Genomic DNA, 25,045 nt, shown 5'->3' with positions numbered 1-25,045 from the left:
AATATTAAGTTATATGAAAAATATGAAGGTTGATATTGCATTTTTACCAAAAAAACTCATCTGACAGAAAAAGAACATTCTAAATTAAAAAGGGATCGGGTAGGCCAAGTTATAGCTGCATCTTTTAATTCTAAAGAAAGTAGCATACCAATATTTTTTTTAAATTACCAGTCAAATGTTTTGATACTATAATGGATCTTGTGGGAAGATAAGTTTGATTAATTGCCAGATTTATTCTGAAATGCAGGCGCTTATGAATATTTATGCAACAAATGTAGATGGATATTATAAAGAATACTTTATTGGATTAATCAACTAAAACAATAAGAAGAGCTAAAGCAGCAAAGATTTTATTAAAGTTTTATGAAGCAATTAAATCTAGTTGATATTTGGCAAAAGATGAATGCTAGAGAAAGATATCATTTTTTTAATTCTCAAAGGCATGACTTATTCGAGAATAGATATTTTTTCATTATCGGCACAGTTACAAGTGGAGTATAAAACAAGAATACTTTCTGATCATTCACCACTTTTATTGAAGTGTTCAACATTAGAGGGAAAAAATATACTGTATAGATTGAGGTTTAATACTGCATTATAAAGAGTAGATTTTTGTGATTTTATAAGAAAACAAATTCAATTATATTTAGAAGTCAATTTTAATTCAATAGATAATAAATGTATTATTTGGGATGTGTTAAAAGCAAATATAAGAGGTCAAATAAGAAGTTTCTTGGCTAAAATTAAAAGGAATATATGAAAGAAACAAATCAATTAGAACACGTCTAGGTAAATTAGAAAAGATTTACAAAATAATTTTTCTGAAGAAAAAGCAATTAATTTAAAAAATATAATAATATTCAGACATAACAGAACAGAAAAATTAATTCAAAAATCCAAAGATATTATTAGAAGAGCTCAAAGTTTCAGCATGGCAATTGAAAGCAGAAAAGTGATTAATGTAATTAAAAAAATATTAATGCAATTAAAAAAATCTTCAGGGACTATTACATATAAACCACAAGAAATAAATGATGTATTTAAGGAATTTCATTCTGAATTATATCATTTGGAATCGGTACATGATGAAAATAAGATTGACGAGTTCTTAATTCAAATTACTTTACCTAGTTTGAATGATAGGGAGCAGAAAGATTTGAATGTAGAATTTACAGCAAGGGAAATTAGTGAGGTAATGATTTCATTGCAAAATAACAAATCACCAGAAGATGGATTTCCTATAGGATTTTATAAGAAATTTAAAGATCTTATAATACCTCTATTTATGGAGAGGCAGGTTATGCTATGAAGGTACATTCTCTGCCAGAATCCTTTTTAATTGCAATTATTACAGTAATTTCAAAAAAAGATAGAGTTCTAATGACACACACACACACACACACACACACACACACACACACACTGCTCTGCTTTATTGGGGACTCAAGCCTGACTTTTATACCATTTGCATTCCTGCAGTTTCCCCTTTTACTGACGCAATGGCCCCCATAACAAAAGCAAGTTTCCCGCAAGGAGGTACATTCCTACATAACAATCCCTTCCTCCAGCACGCTGTCCCTGTGTGTTGGCAATGCAGCGGGGCCAGCACCATTTTGGGGTCACTGGCCCTTACGCTGCCCTAGCCATTCGTCCACTGGTTTTCTTGCTGAGGCCAGCGCCGCTGCCACCTGGAGCGCCAGCCCAATTTCTGCAGTGGTGGGCCACTACACCAGTATCTTCTAGACCAATTTTAGTACTAAATGTTGATTAAAAAATATTAGCTAAAATATTAGCAAATAGATTGGCAAAGTATTTACTGTAATTAATACATATGAATCAAACTGGATTTGTTAAGGGTCAGAAAGCTACCGTTAATTTATCGAGGCTTCTTAGTTTGGTTCAAATAAAAAGGAAGTGTGGCGTGCTGAAAGGCATTTGATATATTAGAAAGGGATTTCCTCTTTCAAGTTTTGCAAATAATGTAGATTGGGTTAAAATGTTGTATGAAAAACCTATTGCAAAAGTAGTGACAAATGGACAGATTTCAACATCTTTTGAATTAACAAGATCAAGTAGACAAAGTTGCCCATTCTCACCAGCTTTATTTGTTTTAGCAAAAGAACCATTAGCTGAATTAATAAGACGGGATTCAAAAATTGTGGTTATTAAGGTAAAGCAAGAAGAATACAAAATAAATTTATTTCCAAATGATATTTTGATTTACTTAACAGATCCTTTAAATTATTTGCAACAACTTAAAATTAGAATAAAAATATATGGAGACATATCGCATTATAAAATTAATTGGGAGAAAAGTGAAATTATGTCATTAGTTAATGGAGATTATGAGAAATGTAAGGAAGTAATTGAACCTAGTTGGCCAGATCTTGGAATGAAATATTTAGGTATTCGTGTGCAATCAGTTTTGACAAAATTATTTAAATTAAATTATTTATCTTTATTAAAGAAAATTGAAGAGGATTTGGAAAAATGGATTATGTACCTATTACTTTGATAGGTAGAGTAAATTGTGTTAAGATTAATGCTTTTCCTCAAATACAATATTTATTTCAATCAATTCCAATTCCTCAAATAAAATTTTTAGAATTAAATGTCTGTGTTAGAACATTTTTATGAAAATGGAAAATGGCTAGGCTTTCTTTGGAGGAATGGACATGAAAATATGATTTAGGAGGTTTACAGCTCCCCAATTTTATGAATTGTTATAAAGCAGCATAGTTGAGATTTTTTAATGTAATATATGATTGAAATCATGTTCTAGCATGGCTGAATATAGAACTTGATAAAACAGGAGAAACAGGCTCACATTTTATTTATAAATTGAATGCAGGATTTTTAATAGCAAATAGAGAAACACCCATGCTGAAACATTCAATTGAACTTTGGAATAAAGTTGATAAAGAGATTAGAGGAAGAGATTTAATGTCTGAAAGGACCTTTATTTCAAAACACAGGGGTTTTACTGTACACAGAATACAATGCTAGCCAGAGTGATCAGGATCTTAGTTTTAACTAATAAGAGTGTAGCAATTAAATTTCACCTGCCAAATATGTGTAAACAAAATTCAGTTTTATGTGGAAGCTGCCTACACAAACAGTGAACCACGATGTAGATACTAAATGTTTATGGTAGCAGAATGATGGAAACCTGCTAATTCAGTCTTAAATTAGTAAAGCAGAAGAGCAGTCTTTCAATTCTGGGAAATTAATTTGAGCCTTAATCAGAAAGAAGTGATTCAAAGCAATGGGGAACAGAAGCAACTTTTACATCATTTCCAATTAAGGCACAAGTGGGTTAGCACTGAAGTGTCATTTCAAATACTGAACAGATAAGAAATAAGGGGGGGGGGGGAAGGTTTGAGGATGAAATGCAAGTCCAAGGCATAATGCTTTGCCCCCAAGTCCAAAAGACTTTCACAATTTAAAATTATTCATGGGAATAACGACAGAAAATGTGTATGACAATTAACATTACAATTACATGCCCATCCTCAATTATCTCTGTACATTGTAGCTAGCTAGAACTTTTCAACAGGTAGATAAGAGACAATATAAATGTTCGATCGAAAGTTCATAGTATCAGCCCAAAATTTCTTTAATTTTTTTTTTAAGGTACCCAAATTCATTCCTGAAAAGTGGTCACTTTGTGCTGTTCCACTTTATGACCACAATGACGACCATAATTTAATTACTCAAATTTCAATTCTTCAGCTATTCTAGAACTCAGCTCTTGAACAATAATCTAGTTCTCAGGATATTAATATGGTAATTTAACCACTTTTACCAAATGTTACAACTTTCCAATATTGAATTCTACACTTTTCACCTTCAAAGAACTCACTTTTTTTTAATGGTTTATTACATTTCCATCATCTACAAAAAGACGAAAATGGTTTGGCAATATCCATCTCCATTGCTGCTAATATAGCCAAATCTATCTATTTTCAGTGTTGTGACATTATGGGATTACTAGGTAGGCTCATTTATGTCCTCCCAGAATCACAGTGTGGCTTTTGCGCAAACAGAGGAACTACTGACATGGTCTTTGCCCTCGGACAGCTCCAAGAAAAGTCCAGAGAACAAAACAAAGGACTCTACATCACCTTTGTTGATCTCACCAAAGCCTTTGACACCGTGAGCAGGAAAGGGCTTTGGCAAATACTAGAGTGCCTCGGATGTCCCCCCAAGTTCCTCAACATGGTTATCCAACTGCTCGAAAACCAACAAGGTCGGGTCAGATACAGCAATGAACTCTCCGAACCCTTCTCCATTGACAAGGGCGTGAAGCAAGGCTGCATCCTCGCACCAACCCTCTTTACTATCTTCTTCAGCATGATGCTGAAACAAGCCATGAAAGACCTCAACAATGAAGACACTGTTTACATCCGGTACCGCACGAATGGCAGTCTCTTCAATCTGAGGCGCCTGCAAGCTCACACCAAGACACAAGAGCAACTTGTTCGTGAACTACTCTTTGCAAATGATGCCGTTTTAGTTGCCCATTCAGAGCCAGCTCTCCAGCGCATGACGTCCTGTTTTGCGGAAACTGCCAAAATGTTTGGCCTGGAAATCAGCCTGAAGAAAACTGAGGTCCTCCATCAGCCAGCTCCCCACCATGACCACCAGCCCCGCCCCACATCTCCATCGGGCACACTGAACTCAAAACGGTCAACCAGTTTACCTATCTCGGATGCACCATTTCATCTGATGCAAGCATCGACAAAGAGATAGACAACAGACTCGCCAAGGCAAATAGTGCCTTTGGAAGACTACACAAAAGAGTCTGGAAAAACAACCACCTGAAGAAACACACAAAGATCAGCATGTACAGAGCCGTTGTCATACCCACGCTCCTGTTCGGCTCCAAATCATGGGTCTTCTACCGGCATCACCTACGGCTCCTAGAACGCTTCCATCAGTGCTGTCTCCGCTCCATCCTCAACATTCATTGGAATGACTTCATCACCAACATCGAAGTACTCAAGCTGGCAGAGACCGCAAGCATCGAATCCATGCTGCTGAAGACCCAACTGTGCTGGGTGGGTCACGTCTCCAGAATGGAGGACCATCGCCTTCCCAAGATCGTGTTCTATGGCGAGCTCTCCACTGTCCACCGAGACAGAGGTGCACCAAAGAAGAGGTACAAGGACTGCTTAAAGAAATTTCTTGGTGCCTGCCACATTGACCACCGCCAGTGGGCTGATATCGCCTCCAACCGTGCATCTTGGCGCCTCACAGTTCGGCGGGCAGCAACCTCCTTTGAAGAAGACCGCAGAGCCCACCTCACTGACAAAAGACAAAGGAGGAAAAACCCAACACCCAACCAACCAATTTTCCCTTGCAACCGCGCCTGCCTGTCCCGCATCGCACTTGTCAATCACTAACGAGCCTGTAGCAGACGTGGACATACCCCTCCATAAATCTTCGTCCGCGAAGCCAAGCCAAAGAAAGAATTTATTAATACAAGATATTAGTTCAAACATTGAAATAATGTAACCACATGAATAAGAAAGCTACTTGCTGAACCACACTAGCATTAAATGGAAATGGGTTATGCAAGAGAAATATTAATTCAAAGAAAGAGCTTCCATTCTGCAACATATTTAGATGAAATAATCTGAATAATGAAGTGGATTTGTAAAGAATTGCTCCATTGCAAGAAGCATTCTATCAATACACAAAAATTAAAAAAAAACTGTAGATACAACAATAAATCTTAAACAAGAACAAAAAAAAAATTGGAATCAATTAGCAGGTCAGCATCATCTACAGAAAGTGAAACAGTTAACTTTTCAGGACAACGAATACAAACATTTCAGGATCCTCAACCTAAATATTTAATTTCCTCTTTCCTTCATATGCTGCCTGTCCTGCTAAGCATTTACAGAAGTTGTTGTTTTCACACCCTATCGGAGCCTGGTGACTCAAAAGCATGCAACTACATTTGGCTCTAGGTCAAATCATTGGGTTCAAGTCAAGCTATGCATGGAGGCCTGCCTCAGTATTTTACGCGTCAACCTAATTTGCTAGTCAGTATTGCTGTATGTGTCTTCTCTTCTCAATTATTCGAAACCAATAGCACATTTAGGATTATTATGTTCAGTGTTGGTCAAGTAAAGTATAGAAAGAGTTAAATCCTGCAGGTCTTGCTCGGCTGTGGTCAGATTAATGTAGGGTTTCAATTTCACCCCCACCAGATCTCTGACAAAAATAGGGCATTATAAATACAAGTTTACAGAAGCAGAACTTTGTGACTGAAACACCTTCAAAATTTACACCATACCTTTATTTTCTTGAAAGGATTTGGGTACTTTCTGCATGCAGAAATAAAATGAAAAAGATATGCATTCCAGAAGCCCCTATATTACAAGTGCCAAGTAAAATAACTCTCAAGTGTGAGTATTAAAATAATCCAAGGCAAATTCAGATGAGGGTCTTATTTTTAGTCAGGTCTATCTAGTTTGATCCTGAACCTGTGCACAGTAAGCTTCTTTTGGTTGAAGTTGCAAAATTGGTCTCAGGATCTACAGGGCAGAATCAATAAAAAAGCAGCTATTCCAATGTTCCTTCTGCAAATGTGCTACAAACAATGATAGATTAAACTTTGAGACTAAAATGCTTAGCTTTCATTTACTGCAAATGAAAATAGGAAAGATTCTACAATAGTTGGAAATTCACTGCATTGGCTTCAAAAGCAGCGAAGCTGAAAATAACCCCAAGGGGACTGCAAACCAGTAATACCATTGCCTTCTCCCAAAAGTGAGGATGCCAGTGTCCACAAAGCTCCCAAACCAATTTTTCGGGAGAGGAGGAGGAAAGAAGTGAAAAATAATGATATAATCAAATTCTGAAACCACACCCATCAGTTCAGACAGCACCTGTAGTAAGAGAATTCCTTCAATGAAACTTGAAATAAAGTTTCAAGTTGCTTTCTGCTCCATATTTTTATTTTACATCTGGACCAGAGCTTTAAAAATTGCAGAGATTTACAATCAATCTCAACAACATTGCTTCTGAAAAACGCTAGCCCAGTCTTACTTTTACAGGTAACGTTTGAGCATGAAGAGCCATTTACCAACATTCTTATTCTCTTAATTTTCCTTCAAAATTAATTTCAACAAATGCATTACCCTCCAAACTATATTGATTTATTATGCTGGAGTACAGTCCCAAATATCAAACAGTCCAAAGAGCATTAGCAAAACAAAACTGCAGATGCTGGAACCTTCAGCAAACAATGAGAAGCTGGAGGAACTTAGCAGGTGAGGTAGCATCCATGGATAGAAACAGTCAATCAATGTTTTGTGTCAGAGCGGTTTACCAAGTCTCAATAAAGAGTCCTGGTCTGAAAAGATGACTGACCATTTCTACTTGTGAACATGGAATTCTTCCATGTTCTCATTTTTTGCACCAAGCACTATTCAGTGGCTATTTGCAAACTAATATCCAAGTGTGCTTTTTCCCTCATCCTTTTTTTTTTATATATTTGCAATTTCAAGCGAAGGCACAGCAATCAAGTATCATGGCCAGTTTCCCCTCACTTTCATGATAGAAACACAAGAGTACAGTTCCAAATGTAGATCCTTCACTATTACTTCAATCCAGATGAATCAATTCACAGAAAACAAAGTAAAATTTTAAATGAACTAGAAAGAGCAAGAAAAGACTTGAAACTAGTGTGAATGACTGTGTAAGATGCACTAGTCAGCTTTGTTTGAAAATATCACTGTATAAAAGATAATGATGAGTCAGCATACAGGATGGAGGTGCATCGACAACCTTGAACAAAATATCATCAAAACTAAGGAACTGATTGTTGACTTCAGGAAAAGAAAGCCAGAGGTATTCAATTCAGTGATCATTGGGAGATCAGAGGTGGAGAGGGTGAGCACATTTAGGTCCTTGGGAGTCACTATATCAGAGGATCTTTCCTGGACCCAACACACTAATGGCATCATGAAGAAAGCACGTCAGCACCTCTACTTCCTTAGGAGTTTGCAGAAGTTTAGTAGAAAACCAGAATCCCTGGTAAATTTCTACTGAGTTGTTGTGAAAAGTGTGCATCAAGGTCTGGTATGGGAATATCAATACCCTTGAGCATAAAGCCCCCAAAAGGTAGTGGACACAGCACAGGACATCACAGGCAAAACCCTTCCCACTATTGAGTACATCTATAGCGAACGCTGCCATCAAAGAGCAGCAGGAATCATCAAAGACCCTCACCACCTAACACACGATCTGTTCTCACTGCAGCCATCAGGTGCCACGAGAGTCACACCACCAGGTTCAGGAACAACTGCTACCCGTCCACCATCAGACTCCTCAACGACAAACTCAGAGATTCACTTAAGGACTTTTACTTGTGCATTTTATTGATTTTCTTTTGTCCCCTCTGTATTGCACAGTTTGCTTACATGCATCATCTGTTTACAGTTCTTTTATTTATTTACATGTTTATGCTGTGTACAGTTTACTTTTTGCACTACTATTAGTGGTAACTCTGCCATGCCCACAGGAAAAAGGAACCTCAGAGTTGTATGTGGTGTACTCTAACAATAAATTTGAAATCTGAATCTGAATTTATTCTGAATGATTAGAGTCATTCTGTGGCAGTCAATTCTGTGATTATGATTAAATACGCCTTTTACTTTGAATCAAGATGGCCCAAGCAATACAAATATGGCAACCAAATTTGTTGATTTAAATTTGGCATGAATTGCTATAACTTATTCATTAATTTTGACAAATTTCACACATTTTGGTAAACATTCAAATTAATGGATGATGAGATGACATTCAAAATGACCACTTGGTGTTCACAATCCACACACGCCTTCTTTCATTATAAACCAAATTAATGCACCCTGACATAACTAGAATTACACAACTGCCCAAATCATTAAAGAAATAGTCTGACTGATCAATAGCCTTAATCATTAAACCCCTTATCCCTCATTATTTTGAGTTAGCTAAAACCGTCTGCTTATTGGCAACAACACACCAGGAATTGTTTGACAGCAACTACAAAAGCGCAACCTTTATCTAGAAAAAAGTAGAGCAGGCACTTGAAAATGTCACCACCACATCCACCTCTTAGTTACACAAATCACAACTCCCTCCATGGTTGCATTAATTCCACTGATCCTTTTATCATAATTCCCTTAACAAAATCACTGTGGGCACACCCTTAACACATATGGACTACCAGAGCTTGACGCAACAATTCAAACATTTTTTCTCCAGGAAAAGCAGGCAATAATTTACAGTGATTATGTTATAGCATACCAGGTAGAGTGCAAAATGGCATTTTAATCATAACATTTATGTATTTTACAACTAGAGAAATACTTGACCCGAAACAATTTAGAATTAAACCATCCTAGTAGCAAAATTTACAAGAGAAACAAATATTACAAGGAAATTCAATATGAATGGTGAATCTCAAGTTGAAAAGGTCAAAGTCAGTGTGAAAAATGTAACATTAAATGAATAAGACTTCCCAATCATTTTCGGTTATTTGACAGGATGGCAATTTTATACCCAATAGAGTGAATGTCTGGTGCAGTTGCTCGTCAGCAGCGTCTTCCCAATATGCAGACTACTCTTTGAGCCTAAGAACCCTTGAAAGAAATAGTGCAACCAACCCGACTCTACCACTCAGCCCCTCCCATCGACTTCACCCATTGGTCAAGCGCACAGAGCAGAGTGCCTTTCTTCACCTGTCAATGGTCAAGCGATCCATCAATCAAACTTCCAGCCATCACGTTAGAATGAAGGGTCCTAATTTTACCCCCGCTTCTGTCCTCACACACCACCCACTGTCAGAGTAAAATGTTTGAATTAAATTGTAGACTGGCGCGGTGGATAATACGCGAGAGCAAATGAAAGAAGCGCGGTTACTCACTGAGTGGCAGGAAGCTATCTGCGAGCAGCCATCAATTCAGTAGAGTCCTCACCCACTCGTTCGCTCCACGGGCTGTGCCCGTAGCCGGGGGCGGAAGACAGGAAATGACGATCCGCAACCCGCGTCTAAAATAGTCCGCCCTGCTGGTGGGAGGGAGGCTGAGGGGGCGATGGAACAACAGGGAGTTGACACCCACCCTGGGCTTTCAGCTCCATGGGAAATGGACACTGTCTCTTTCAGGAAGAGGCAAAAGTTGCAAGCCTTCCATCAAAAGTGGAAACTAGGTCAGTTTCTGATTATGAATGTAAAAAGCAAACGTATATATATTGTATTATCAAGGCAACCTACTTAGTTTCTGTATCCCTAATGTGATTTGTTCATTTTTAATCCCACTTCAATTCCACACATCATTGCCACCAGTGACAGGTTGCACAGAGGTGGTAATGCTGCTCATTAGCAACCTGAGCGAAGTGGTCATGTCTGGCAGAGGGAAGGCAGGCAAAAGACTGGGCAAAAGCACCCAAAAAGTCCTCCGTGGTGCCATCCAGGGTATCACCAAGCCCGCTATCTGCCGTGTGGCTCAGCGTGGTGGGGGTCGTGGATCTCGGGGCTGATCCATGAGGAGACCTGCAGGGTGCTGAATGTCATCAGGGGTGAGGTCACCTTCAGTGAACATGCCAAGAGCAAGACAGTCACAGCCATGGATGTGGTGTACACTCCAAAATGCCAGGGCAGCACTCACTGTGGGTTTGGCTTCTGAACAACACTGTCTTTTCTCCCAACAAAATAAAGATAATGCTGCTAAATAGAAAATGAATGGAACCATGTACAGTGAAGGAAATGTATGGAAACAACACAAAGGGTGCTAAGAGTCTTTGAACGGATTTCCTCTTCATCAATAATTTATGCTGGATAGCTTCTCTTTTTGATTTTCTAAAAAAGAGCTATGCTCCCAGCAGGCAGACTCCATGAGGAAGGCCATTAACATCCTCAATTTCAAGGGGGGGGGGGTGGAGTGAAGGAGGATATCAAGAATTGGAGAACCATATCATTGTTAAGTGTTGACAACAAAATCCTGTCCAAAGCCATCGCTCATTGTCTGTCCTGGAATAGATGATCCACCCAGATCAAAGCTGCATGGTTCCGGGCAGGAAAATCGCTTATAGATCCGCACTGCTCAGATATACCATCACTATGTGCAGGTGCTCTCCAAAATGGGCTTTGGGGAAGGAATCTGAAATTGGATCAAACGGCTCTGCATGCCCATCTGTAGTGCAATCCAAATCAATGGGTCAGATACAGATAGGTTCCTCATCAAGTCTGGAGTCAGGCAGGGTTGCTTGCTCTCTCCAGTCTTATTTGTGTGCTTCATGGATTCCTTTGCTAAATCCTTCAGGAAGGACAAGGGCAAAAGAGGAGTGATGTGGCCAGGCAGTGGAGGTATTCAGGTCAAGGCTTCTCTGTGCATGGATGACATCGCCGTCATCTGTTCAGACGCATGATTGGTCCACAGACTGATCAGCATCTGTGGACAGTTTGAGTTTGCATTGAGTGCCAAGGTAAAACAGAAGAAAAATGAGCCAGTGCTCTTTGTTAACTAAACTTGCTGGTCCGGCAACCCCTTCACAGTCAGATCTGACTACCTGAAGGTGTTAGGAATCTTGTTTGGAGGGGCCAAGGCATGCTACAAAAATTGGTCAAAGCAGATCACAAAGATCCACCATACGTTGGATCTGTGGGCATGATGCTCCTCCCAATAACAGGGAAGAAACTAGTCATCAGGTTTGAGGTGCTCTTGGTACTGCTGTATGGGGTGCAGGTGTGGCCCACTCCCCACATCTCCATCTTGGTGGTCACCAGAGCAGTCATGTATAAATCACCAGGCCATTGGGCAAGGGTTTACCCAATGTAGCCCTCATCATGATGACCACCTTCAGATGCTGAATCAGACTGTGCATGAACCGAAGTATGAGAGCACCAAGTGCCACTATGTGCTGAGGCTCTACCTGTCCCAGGTATTAGAAAGGATGGGCCAGCTGGACTTTGCCACACCACCTATCCTTCATGGAAAAGTTTTCCAGACCAACTCCTTTGACCACAAGTCGTTCAGGCAGTGTTCAGCACTGAATGTTCTGCAGACACTGAGAGGCAATGAATTGATGGACAGAATGAGGTGGTTCCCTGAGCAGACTGTCCAAGTGTCTGATGGAATGCCTTGTGGTCAATGCTCACAAACAAGAACCAGGACTTGATCTGGCTGGCAGTGAGAGGAGCCCTCCCTGTCAGATTCTTCTGTACAATAGGAATTTCACCCACAATGCATGTTGTCCCCAAGATGGCTGCAGTGGAGTGGAGACAGTCCACCTCTTTGCAGAATGCAGGTTCACTAAGCCTATGTGTGGAGAAGGATGTAAGGATCCTTGTCATAGTTAATTGCCAGTAGCAGCATAACAAGGGAACCTAATTTATGGGCTGTTGCCAGGGATGCACACAGATACAGTGGTTGTATATTCCAGTATTCCAGACTGTAGGAGTACATGCTGAGGGACACACTCAGGCTTAGTGAAGCTAAGGTGAGGGCACTATGAGGAAGACCACAGTCTAGAGTCCTTCTGTTACTGGGCCTTGAGGGACAGAGAATGAGGGTAAGCCCCTCAAAAAACTGAGGGATAAATAATGACAAGGTGCCACAGTAGTGGCAATGCTACAAAATAGAAAATGAATGTAACAATGTATAGATTTGACACTCAGTTTGCAAAGAGTCTTTGAACATTTTTCTTTATATAAATGATTTATCATGAAATAAGTCAAATATTGCCAAGTTAAAGCCATGTGAAAATTGGGGGAACAACACCTTGTCTTCCCCTTCTGCAGTTGCCAACGAGACGGCATCAATATCAACTTCTCCAATTCCCATTACCCCCCCTCACCTGATCTCTGTCCCTGGATTTCCTCACCTCCAGCCCACAATCAGTGAGGATTCGTAAGAACATCTTCTCCACAAGCTCCATCAGTACCAGAGCACTGTAGGGCTGTGTTCTTAGCCGCCTGCTCTACTCTCTATAAACCTATGACTGTGTGGCTTGGTAGATCAACACCACCATCTACAAATATGCTGCGATACTGCAGGGGTGGGTTGTATAAAAAGAGGTGATGAGTCAGTATACTGGAGGGAAATTGAAAACGTGGCTGAATGGTATTATAACAACATAGTCGCACTCAATGTCTCCAAAACCAAGGAGCTGATTGTGGTCTTCTGGAAGGGAAATCCAGAAGTTTGTGGAGGTTTGATATGACATTGAAAACCTTGACAAAACTTCTACAGCTGTGTAGTGGAAAGTGTGCTGACCAGGTGCATCACATCTGGTATGAGGGAGGGGGGCACCAATACCTCTGAGTGGAAAGCCTTGCAAAAGATAGTGGACATAGCCCAGCCCAGTGTTTTTCTTCACTCTGGCCCAAAACATTGACTGCCTTTTACTTCCTTTGGCTGTTGCGTGACCTGCTGAGTATCTCCAGCACTCTCATATATTGCATTGGACTCCAACATCTGCAGTTTTTCTTGTTTAACTCAAAAATAGGCATGTTTGGTTGGCCATCAAAGCTGGCTGTCATGTTATTTAATGAAGCATGTTAAAAATTATATGTGTCAGTTGAAGGAAAGCTGTTCAAATTGAAGGATTGGGAAAGTAAGGTTTGATTAGAAAATAGAGATCTCACTCTGTGTGAACAGTTCATGACTGCTGCCAGGAAATGAAGCACAGATCTGCACCTTTGACTGCACATTCGAGAAGCCTTTCTAACTCATGAAAGTAACAGACTAATTAATTGCTGATGCATTCATGCTTTTGTGTGTTCATTTCCTCTGGATTCGGGCAAAGCCTGCAGTGAAGAAAACCCATAATCAAACTGTGATGAATCTGTGTCATGCTGTCAGTCTTTCGCTGTTCTTAGTCTGCTCTACTGACATTGGACGTGTATTATCTCTACCACTCAAGACACTCCCCTTGGCTATAACTGTGTACGCACCCATTATCATTCATTATTGTATTTCTGTGTTTCTACTAATAAAAGCCATGATTCCTGGTTAACTACACAGCCTTTGATTTCTTCATTAACTGGCACTTCACATACCCTGTTGCTTTTCACTTAACCATGAAGAACAAGATGAGCATCTTAGTTTTAATAAATGCCATCTACAGAATGCAGGCAGGAACTGTTGACATCTCTTCAAGCTGTCTAGAACAGCCATTCTCAAACTTTTTTCTAGCCATAGACCCCCTTGGATTCTGCTCAAAGATTATGTGCCCCCTTCCCTGTGAAGCTATCAAGTTTTGGTTTCCTCAGTACTTCTCTCCTACTATCTACATTTTTAAAAAATTAAAATATTTATGTTACGCGAGGTGAAATAAAAGAAGGCTTTTACTTAAATGTGCAGTGGCCCCCATTGAGATTGGCTGATCTAGAAGATCCTTAAAGTTTCATGTTTGCTATTTTAATCACAACAAACAATGCAATGTCAATAGTGCAGTAGCTTATGGGTCTTGATCCAGAAAATAATAAATAAAACTTATACAGATGATGGTCAAACTTATGATTTTTCAAATTTACAATGGTTCAAATCTATACTTTCAATTTCGAATTCCCATCTGTTCTCGTGCTTACGCTGTGCGGTATACGATATGCTGACTCAACCACTTTCGCAGTCTCTAGCGATCACTCATACGAGTGCAATGTAAACAATCCATCATCAAAAGAGAGTGAAATTGATGACCCTATTGCTTTAGCATCCCCACCACCCAGCCATTAATTTTAATTCAGTGCTTCAAACATTCTTCATGCCCAGTGTGCTTTCAGCTGTGTTCATTAATGGATTTTTCAGTGTGGAATAAGTGTATTCAAAATTTAATTATAAAAAATTGTAGATTTTTTTGGCTTACAATGGGTTTGCCGTTGAGGAGCACCTGTGTAGCATGGAAACAGCCAGCCTGTCCCAACCATCAAGCAGCCATTTATACTATTGCTGCATTTATTTCATTCTATTCTTCCCTGGTATCTATCAACTCCCAGACTCTACCACTCACTAACACACTAGGGGAAATTTACAGCTACAAATTAATCTGTCATCTGCATGTCAACATTTTAACTTTTGTGTTTTTTTTTAAATTTAGACATACAGCACAGTAACAGGCCCTTTCAGCCCACAAACACATGCTGCCAATCACACCCAATTAACTTACACCCTGATATGTTTTCGAACAGTGAAGGAATTCAGACAACCCAGAAAAACCCACGCAGACAAGGGGAAAATGTACAAACTACTCACAGAGAGCATGGGATTCAAACCCTGGTCCTGGTCGCTGGTGTTGTAACAGCGTTGGGCTAACCGTGACACTCATGTCTTCAGGATGTGGGAGGAAATCAGAGAACCCGAGGGAACTTACATAGTCATAGGGAGAATGTACATACTCTGCACACACAGCACCAAATGTTAGGACTGAACCCAGGTCACTGAAGCTGTGGAGCAGCATTTCGACCAGATACACCACTGTGCCACATCAAAAGGTTTGTAACAGTCTGCTTGAAAAAGCGCAACTATTTTATGTCCTGTTTCTTGGTAATTTATAGGTGGCAATGCCTATGCATTATATTTAGAGGGCAACAATGACCACAAGCTTCTCCCCAACTCCTTCAGTTCCAGTTGCAGCACTGCATGCTTTCTCACCTCTTATTGATAGTTTCAATCCTGCTCTTTCTTTAGCCAGAACAGAGCAGACTAATGAATGTTCATCTTCTGATGAAGCAATTGCTTCCTTGAGAACCCTGAATGTTGTACAATAACAAGAATCAAAGACGCAATAAAGTCTAACAAGATGACAATTACAGTTGGAGTCAATCAGTGCCCTCTTTCAGAAGGAGATGCTAATATCCAAGACTTTGAAGGAGTTCAGGATGGAATTCCATGACCTTTTTGTTTGGTCAAGATGAAGGTTCTGGCACTTCTAATTCCAGCTGACAAATGCAAGCTTGTAGGACACAGGCCAAAGCAGCAGGAACTACACTGCACTCACCCACTCAAACATACACACCTCATCACACCTCACTCACATGGGTACATTAGAAGTGTTGGGGGCACAAAAACACTGTGCTGCCACCCAGAATTCTTGGCCAGTGATCAGAGATATGTTTGAATCCCACACTGGAAACTGGAGAATTTAACTTCAAGTAATTAAATAAATCTGGATTTTAAAAAAAATACTTATCTCGTAATACTAAGCAGGAAAATACTGAACACTTAGTCAAATCATAACCATCCTTGAGTAAAGAAAATCTGCTATCTTTACCTTGATGAAGGCCTCAAGCCTGAAATGATTGGTAATGTATGTTTATCTTTACTATATAAAGAATACTGTATGACCTGGTGAGTTTCTCCAGTATTGTGTTTTTACTTCAACCACGGTGTGTACAGAATTTTGTGTTTTAATTCTATCTTTACCTGGTTAATTTGTGACTCTAAACCCACCACAATGTGGTGCATTCTCAATGCAGGGACAATAAACAAATTTTTAAAATGAACTGTCAAACGAAACTTACACAGACTGATTAGATCACGTCACTGTCTATTTTTTTAAGTTTCCTTTGACTAAGATGGTTAAATTGTTTCAGACAATTCATCATTTGAATGAAATGGGCAAATGAAATGAGAAGGGAAGTACTCATCATGGGGTCACCTTTATCCTTCAATAAATAGAATCAATAATGTGTGTAATTATATCTCATCATTGATGAGACCGTTATGTGCAATGTTTGCAAGAAGAGCCAGGTAAATTTTCCATAATACTATATATTTTATGATTCATTTCTCATGGTCTAGACATTGTCAGCAAAGCCAGTGAAAACATCTGCCCTTCCAAACACAGGCCTAGTCACTCTATTCACTCCTCAAAAAACAATCATGTCATCACAAAATCAGCCTGGTGAACCTTTGCTGCAGTCCTTCTCTAACAATGTGTTGTAGCTCTTTCCATACCACTGATGTCGAGCTAACCAGAATCCAAATCCGAATCAGAATTTATTGTTATGAACAGGTCACAAAGTTCATTGTTTTGCAGGAGCATCATTTGTGCATTACATGTACAAAAATTTATACAGATTACATATGCAAGTACACTATTTTTAAAAATAGATTAGTGCAACAGAAGAGAAAAAAATGAGGTAGTGTCTGTGGTTCATTGCCCATTCAGAAATCTGATGGTGGAGGGGAAGAAATCTTTTTTGTACCATGGGATGTTTCTCTTCAGGCTCCCGCACCTGTACCTCTTCCTGTTGGTAGCACTGAAAAGAGATGTCCTGGGTAGTGATGGTCCTGGATGATGGAGGCTGTTTTCTTCAGATACCACCTTTTGTTGATGCCTTTAATGGAGTGGAGATTAATGCCCATGATGTTCACAATTGTAGCTTTTACCCATTCTGTGCCTGTACCTGTCAGAATACTCTCCACTGTACACCTGTAGAAATTTGCAAGGCTCTTTAGTGACAGATCAAACTCTGAACAAACTATAGCTGCTTATGAGCCTTCTTCATGATTGCATCAACATGAAGGGCCCATGATAGATCTTCAGAGATGTTGACACCCAGGAATTTGAGATTCTTTACCTTTTCCACTGCTGATGCCTCAATGAGGACTGGTTTGTGTTCTCCTGGTTTCCCCTTCCTGAAGCCCACAATCTGTTCTTCAGTTTTCCTAACATTGTGTGCAATGTTTTGTGTCACTACTACACTAGCTGATATATCTCACTCCTTTAAGCTTCCTCAATGCTGTCTGATTCTGCTGCAACCGTGCTGTCATCAGCATGTTTGTGGATGGCATTAGAATTGTGCCAAGCTACACAGTCATGGGTATAGACAGCATAGAGCAGTGGGCTAAGCACACATCCTTGAGGTGGTCCTATCAATGAGGAGGAGAAATTGTTCCCAATCTGTACTGATTGTGGTCTTCCGATAAGGTAGTCCAGGATCCAGTTGCAGGAGGGGAGGTGCAGAAGCCCAGGTTTTGAAGCTTGCTGATTAGTACTGAGGGGATGATGGTGCTAAAAGCTGTAATTAATGTAAAGCACCCTGATACAGGTGTTACTGTTGTCTAAGTGATCCAAGGCTAAGCAAAGAGCCAGTAAGAATGCATCTGCCGTAGAGAGATTCTGGCAGTAAGCAAATAGCAGTGGGTCCAGGTTTTTTACTTTGGTACGAGTTAATTCTAGCCATGACCAACCTCTCAAAGCATTTAATTTCAGTAGATGTGAGTGCTACTTGATGTAGTCTTAGGTGCTTTCACACTGCCCCTGAAAGCTGGTATTTCATTGGCTTTTTACTGTTTCTCCAGCCTGTGTGAACAGGACCAACACAGTATGGGGGTTACCCATACGGTAACCCACATGGTTCGATTGCCTTATATGTCTCATCCTGGGTGAGGACCTCATCCAGCTCTAGCCTTAGGGGCTGTTGAGGGAGCTGGAGCAGGGCGGAATCTTGGACTGAGCGGTTGGCACTGAAAAGAGATTGGAAGTGTTCTGACCATCGGTTGAGGATGGAGATCTTGTCGCTGAGGAGGACTTTGCTGTCTGAGCTGCGCAGCGGGCTTTGGACTTGGGGTGAGGGGCCGTACACAGCCTTTAGAGCCTCGTAGAAACCCCTGAAGTCGCCAATGTCCGCGCTGAGCTGGGTTCGTTTGGCGAGGCTAGTCCACCACTCATTTTGGATCTCCCGGAGTTTGCGCTGAAGATGGCTGCATGCGCGACGGAAGGCTTGTTTCTTCTCTGGACAGGACGGCTTTGTAAGGTGAGCCTGGTGGGCAGCTCGCTTCTTTGCCAGCAGCTCCTGGATTTCCTGGCTGTTTTCGTCGAACCAGTCCTTGTTTTTCCTGGAGGAGAAGCCCAGTACCTCTTCAGTGGATTGCTGTATGGTAGTCTTCAACTGATCCCAGAGGGTTTCAGGGGACGGGTCCGTGAGGCGGGTTGCATCGTCGAGCTTTGCTTTGAGGTTTGCCTGGAAGTTTCCTCTCGCTTCGTCTGACTGCAGGTTTCCAACATTGAACCTCTTTCTGGGGGCTTTACTGTTCCTGGGCTTTGGCTTGAAGTGAAGGTTGAGCTTGCAGCGGTGGTCAGTGTGGCATTCCGCGCTGGGCATGACCCTGGTGTGGAACACATCTCGAACAACTGAAAAGTGGCAAAGCAGCAGGTATGGATGGAATCCCCCCAGAGGTCTGGAAGGCTGGTGGCAAAACACTGTATGCCAAACTGCATGAGTTTTTCAAGCTTTGTTGGGACCAAGGAAAACTGCCTCAGGACCTTCGTGATGCCACCATTATCACCCTGTACAAAAAGAAAGGCGAGAAATCAGACTGCTCAAACTACAGGGGAATCACGCTGCTCTCCATTGCAGGCAAAATCTTCGCTAGGATTCTACTAAATAGAATAATGCCTACTGTCGCCGAGAATATTCTCCCAGAATCACAGTGCGGCTTTCGCGCAAACAGAGGAACTACTGACATGGTCTTTGCCCTCAGACAGCTCCAAGAAAAGTGCAGAGAACAAAACAAAGAACTCTACATCACCTTTGTTGACCTCACCAAAGCCTTCGACACCGTGAGCAGGAAAGGGCTTTGGCAAATACTAGAGCGCATCGGATATCCCCCAAAGTTCCTCAACATGATTATCCAACTGCACGAAAACCAACAAGGTCGGGTCAGATACAGCAATGAGCTCTCTGAACCTTTCTCCATTAACAATGGCGTGAAGCAAGGCTGTGTTCTCGCACCAACCCTCTTTTCAATCTTCTTCAGCATGATGCTGAACCAAGCCATGAAAGACCTCAACAATGAAGATGCTGTTTACATCCGGTACCGCACGGATGACAGTCTCTTCAATCTGAGGCGCCTGCAAGCTCACACCAAGACACAAGAGAAACTTGTCCGTGAACTACTCTTTGCAGACGATGCCGCTTTAGTTGCCCATTCAGAGCCAGCTCTTCAGCGCTTGACGTCCTGCTTTGCGGAAACTGTCAAAATGTTTGACCTGGAAGTCAGCCTGAAGAAAACTGAGGTCCTCCATCAGCCAGCTCCCCACCATGACTACCAGCCCCCCCACTTCTCCATCGGGCACACAAAACTCAAAACGGTCAACCAGTTTACCTATCTCGGCTGCACCATTTCATCAGATGCAAGAATCGACAATGAGATAGACAACAGACTCGCCAAGGCAAATAGCGCCTTTGGAAGACTACACAAAAGAGTCTGGAAAAACAACCAACTGAAAAACCTCACAAAGATAAGCGTATACGGAGCCGTTGTCATACCCACACTCCTGTTCGGCTCCAAATCATGGGTCCGCTACCGGCATCACCTACGGCTCCTAGAACGCTTCCACCAGCGTTGTCTCCGCTCCATCCTCAACGTCCATTGGAGCGCTTTCAACCCTAACGTCGAAGTACTCGAGATGGCAGAGGTCGACCGCATCGAGTCCACGCTGCTGAAGATCCAGCTGCGCTGGGTGGGTCACGTCTCCAGAATGGAGGATCATCGCCTTCCCAAGATCGTGTTATATGGCGAGCTCTCCACTGGCCACCGTGACAGAGGTGCACCAAAGAAAAGGTACAAGGACTGCCTAAAGAAATCTCTTGGTGCCTGCCACATTGACCACCGCCAGTGGGCTGATATCGCCTCAAACCGTGCATCTTGGCGCCTCACAGTTTGGCGGGCAGCAACCTCCTTTGAAGAAGACTGCAGAGCCCACCTCACTGACAAAAGGCAAAGAAGGAAAAACCAAACACCCAACCCCAACCAACCAATTTTCCCCTGCAGCCGCTGCAACCATGTCTGCCTGTCCCGCATCGGACTTGTCAGCCACAAACGAGCCTGTAGCTGACGTGGACTTTTACCCCCTCCATAAATCTTCGTCCGCGAAGCCAAGCCAAAGAAAGAAAGAAAAGAAGAACCCACATGGTATGACCCAGTACTTACTTGCCAAGCTATGTAGTTTCAGAGCTGATTGGCTCCAGTGTGAACAGCCTACCTGCCTTCCTGGATCCAAGAGGGTGATGCATTGATGACGTTCAATTTTCCTACGATTATTTCAAAGGATCTGTAGCACAAACGGACGTTTTGATGGAATATTTGTGAACATTGTAAATTTGAATTATTCAGATGGCTAATTGGAGTGATAAAGAGGTGAGAAAGCTCTTCTCCCTCAGAGGGAAAGAGGAAATTGAGAAGCATCTCACAGGGACAGTTAAGGATGGGCCTTCGTATGAGCACAAGGCTCAGCTAATGAACGTGTGTGGGTATTCGAGGGACAAGGCCCAGATCATCATAAGCTTAAGTCACTCAAGCATAAATTCCAGGCCGTCAACAACCACAATTCAAGGAGCAGAAAAGGGCGGTTGTATTGGCCATATTATGAGCAGTGTTATTCAATTTGGGGCCAAGCCTGATCCACAAACCCTGTTGCCCTTGTCTGCACCATGGAGGGTGCAAACCCTCCCAAGACTGCTCCAGCAGAAGATCAGCCTGCCTGCAGCAGTGCTGCTGACCGGGACGTGACTGCTGATGCTGATGACACCCGGGAAAATTTTGAATCCACACCTCTTGATCAGCCAGGTTATAACGGTCTTGCTTGTGAAAGCCTTTTTTCTCATGTCTCTGTGAGTGCTTGACCATTAATTTGTTCTCAGAATGCCAGCTACAGAAGAGAAGGAGGGCTATCATGATCGCAACCAAGATCAAGGAAGTACTGCAGGACATTGCCTGGGAGGATCAAGAAATGGCTTTCCTAAGACGTGAAAGATAGGCGGAGCACAAGGCTGAGTTGAGCTGTGACCAGATGGAAGCAAGAGGTTGGCACAGGAGAAGGACAAAAGACGGATGGATAACTTTCAAGATTTATGGACAATATGCAACAGGATATACATGCACAGACAGCCCTTATGCACAAACTTATTGCACATATAGCATCTCCTGCACCACAAAACCCTGCTCCTGCTCCCATGCACCGCAGTATCCCAGTCCATCACCAAGTTCCTGAAACTCTGTATCAATACTATGATGCGCCGCCTCATCACGCTGAAAGCCTCCACTGAACGGAGGAGGGATACAATTCCTTTAATTCCTCTTCCTTCTCCTACCTCCAGCTGTTGCAATAATTTAAGAGTTGGCATCATGTCTTGCATTACAAATTGTTTATTGGTGTTTGCTCATGTTGACAATTGTACATAGTTATTCTGAGTTGAATTCACCATTTTAATTGTTAAATGTTATCTAATTTTTTTTAATTTGCACTACTTTTTCCTTACATGTCCAATAAAATTTTATGAAAATGCATTATTTGTTTACAGAATTGACATAGTAGCTTCACAGATAGCCTGGTGTGAAGCCTGATAAGCAACGTGATCAGGCTCACGGAGATCAGTAGGTCTGTGATCCACTTGGGCATGAGGTAGTCCTTGTTAATTTCACATATATTGTGTAGGACATAACAGGAAACAGTCGTTTGGCCAGGAACCTCCAGCGACCTTTGAGACATCTTGCTGAGTTCAAATGGTAGTTTAATCTTCCCTACTGTTAATTGAGAGCCTTTTACTTAGTAAACCCCTTCATTGGCCAATTCCTGAGAGGGTAACTAGGGTCTCAGATTAGATGCATGGGGATTTCCACTCTGTTAACAGTCTTGGATCTCTGTGGGCAGAAAAATGTAGATGTTAAAGAGCCTTATGCATACTTTGACAGCACAGTCAGTTCGCCTATACCTTCTAATGACCTTTGTGCAATACAAAGATGGAATCGAATCAGACCCACAGTCTCAGTTCACAACAATATTAATTTCATTTTGATAGCATGTGAAAAGTAAAACAATTGCCTGTTTGAGCTAGATATACATTACTGTACAATGGGGCATTATACTTATTTCACATGGGGAGAGATCCTCAGCCTCTCTGTAAAGGGGCAAGTTGGCTAAAACTCGATAATCATGCATGTTGACCAGGCAAACCCACATACACATCTGTGAAACTGGAACAAAAAAGGAACAAAGTGAGGCACATTGATGATGAAGAACAGTAATTGTAATTCAGGCCGTGTTCCTTACTGTCAATTGTGGTCAACAACAGCTTGAAGAAAAATGGTGTGTCGCCCTTTCCGATTGTCATAGACTGCTGCATTGTTCTGGGGGAGCAATGATGGGAATATGTATGCGATTGATGGCACCAGCATACATTGGATACCCCTATTCTGAAAATCCATCCATTGTGCACCACTCAGCAGGTCAACAAAACATCAAAAAAGGATCCTCTTCAACTCTCCACTAACTTGGCACACTAACACAAACAAAACTGCGACATCATCACAGAGCAATGACGAGTCTGAGCTGAGGTACCAGAGAGCATCGCAATTTTGATAATATTGTCCCTCAATTCTGGCTCCAGGAGTTCCAATACAAAATCAAAAATGTCCTGAGACATTCGAAAGCAACTCTGCCAATCATCTTCATCAAGATTGTCAAATATATTAGACCAGAACTCAGACCTGTCTGGTCTCTCTCTCCCCTCAACATTCTTCTTTCAGATGGCAGAGCAAGAAGACTCAAAACAGCCAAACGTTTCCATCTACTCCTTTTCAGGTCCACCCGTCTTTCTTCCTCATACAGCTTCCTGTTTCTATTCAATCTCTCCTCAAATGCTCTTCTGATTGCATGCACACGTTGTGCATACAGGACCGATAGTGTACGCATCTAGTTGAACATGATGCGCAGCAAATTTGTGTCCATTCGAAGAGTGTAATAAATGTACATGCCTGGCATATGCAAGTCAAGATCATCTTCCATATTGTTAATTGAAAGCTGTCACTGCCCAGTGCAGACATTACACATTACACAGGACACCGATGCTGTTGCTGCAGGTCCAGCCTTCTTTGGACCCGAAATACTGGAAATGTCGTACTGAACTGGTATTCCTTGGTTCAGTTTGAATGTTGCGATCTGAACCAACCCAGTTTGCAACAGGGGTCAGTGACATGCCAATTTTCTGGGATCTCAGTGCGAAACCATGAGGCAGCTCACTCTGATCTTCTTGGATACCAGAATGATTGATGTCCTTTTGAAGAAGGTGGAAACCACTGACTGCAGCAATGAAAGATTGAAAATGTCCATGAATACTCCTGCTAGTTGGTTGACACAGGTTTTCAGTACCCTGCCAGTTACACCATCAGGGACTGACACCTTGTCACCATTCACCCTCTTGAAGGATGTTCTGATATTGGCCTCAGAGACAGATATCACAGGGTCACCAGCTTCTGTAGGGAGTCATGGGTACTGTTGAATTCTCCGTTTCAAACTGAGCATAAAAGGTGTTCAGCTCATCTGAGATTGAAACATCATAGCCATTTATGATGTTAGCTTCATCTTATAGGATATAATGGCCTGCAAGCCCTGCCATTGTAGACAGGCCTTTTCATGGTTCCGGGGTAGTTTATGATTAATGTAACAAGGGGAGGTTCAGCAGCCTGATAGCAATTGGAAAAGAAATCTGTTCTAAAACCAAATGGTCCTGGTCTTAAGGCTTCTATTCCTTCGTCCCAAAGGTAGCAGCCAGAAAAGGTTATAACTAGGGTGATGGGGGATGGGAGACTTGGCTATGTTTGCTACCTTCTGCAGGATGCTGAATTCCTAGACACTCAAATTATCAAACCAGTGTGTGATGCAAACAGTCAGCATCTGTTCCACAGTGCACAAAATAAGAAATGAAATCACACTGCTGGTGTTGTTATCAGGCATGATCAGGCCCTGAGCAACATTAGATTGTCTTGCCCATCAACGGGAATTTATCTCTGTACTGCTGTTTGGCAATTCAGCAGAAGGACATTTGCTGATTGCTCAAAAGCACAGAATGGATGGACTCAGCAGTATCCTATTGCATTCAACGGTGACTTTAGAATCTGCCATGACTGTGCACACAAATTTTTTTTATTATCAGATTTAGACTATTCACAATAACTTACCAAAAAAACTGTTCAAAGTCTTTTTGAACTTTAGTGATAGGTCCATACACTCCCATCATTGTACAATGTTACATATGCTC

The 25,045-nt window shown here is 41.5% G+C and overlaps 1 protein-coding gene and 1 long non-coding RNA gene across 6 annotated transcripts in view; one reads left to right on the top strand and one right to left on the bottom strand.

Annotated features, from left to right (window-relative positions):
• The window catches only part of ralba (v-ral simian leukemia viral oncogene homolog Ba (ras related)), an 83,786-nt gene extending 73,775 nt beyond the window's left edge, over positions 1-10,011 (bottom strand). For 4 of the 5 annotated variants that reach the window (XM_069934887.1, XM_069934888.1, XM_069934886.1 and 1 more), the window contains exon 1: positions 9,926-10,011. The gene's annotated coding sequence lies outside the window, so the exon portion shown is untranslated. The remainder of the gene's footprint in view (positions 1-9,925) is intronic. The other variant, XM_069934889.1, reaches the window with a different exon arrangement.
• Positions 10,012-10,103: 92 nt separating this feature from the next.
• LOC138761921 (uncharacterized) overlaps positions 10,104-25,045 on the top strand; it is a 52,781-nt gene continuing 37,839 nt past the window's right edge. The window contains exon 1 of the long non-coding RNA XR_011356623.1: positions 10,104-10,209. This is a non-coding gene — a long non-coding RNA (uncharacterized lncRNA). The remainder of the gene's footprint in view (positions 10,210-25,045) is intronic.

Source organism: Narcine bancroftii, chromosome 4 (genome assembly GCF_036971445.1).
Source record: "Narcine bancroftii isolate sNarBan1 chromosome 4, sNarBan1.hap1, whole genome shotgun sequence".
NCBI lineage: Eukaryota > Metazoa > Chordata > Chondrichthyes > Torpediniformes > Narcinidae > Narcine > Narcine bancroftii.
Note: the sequence above shows the minus strand (reverse complement) of the source record. Positions and strands in the feature narration are given on the sequence as shown.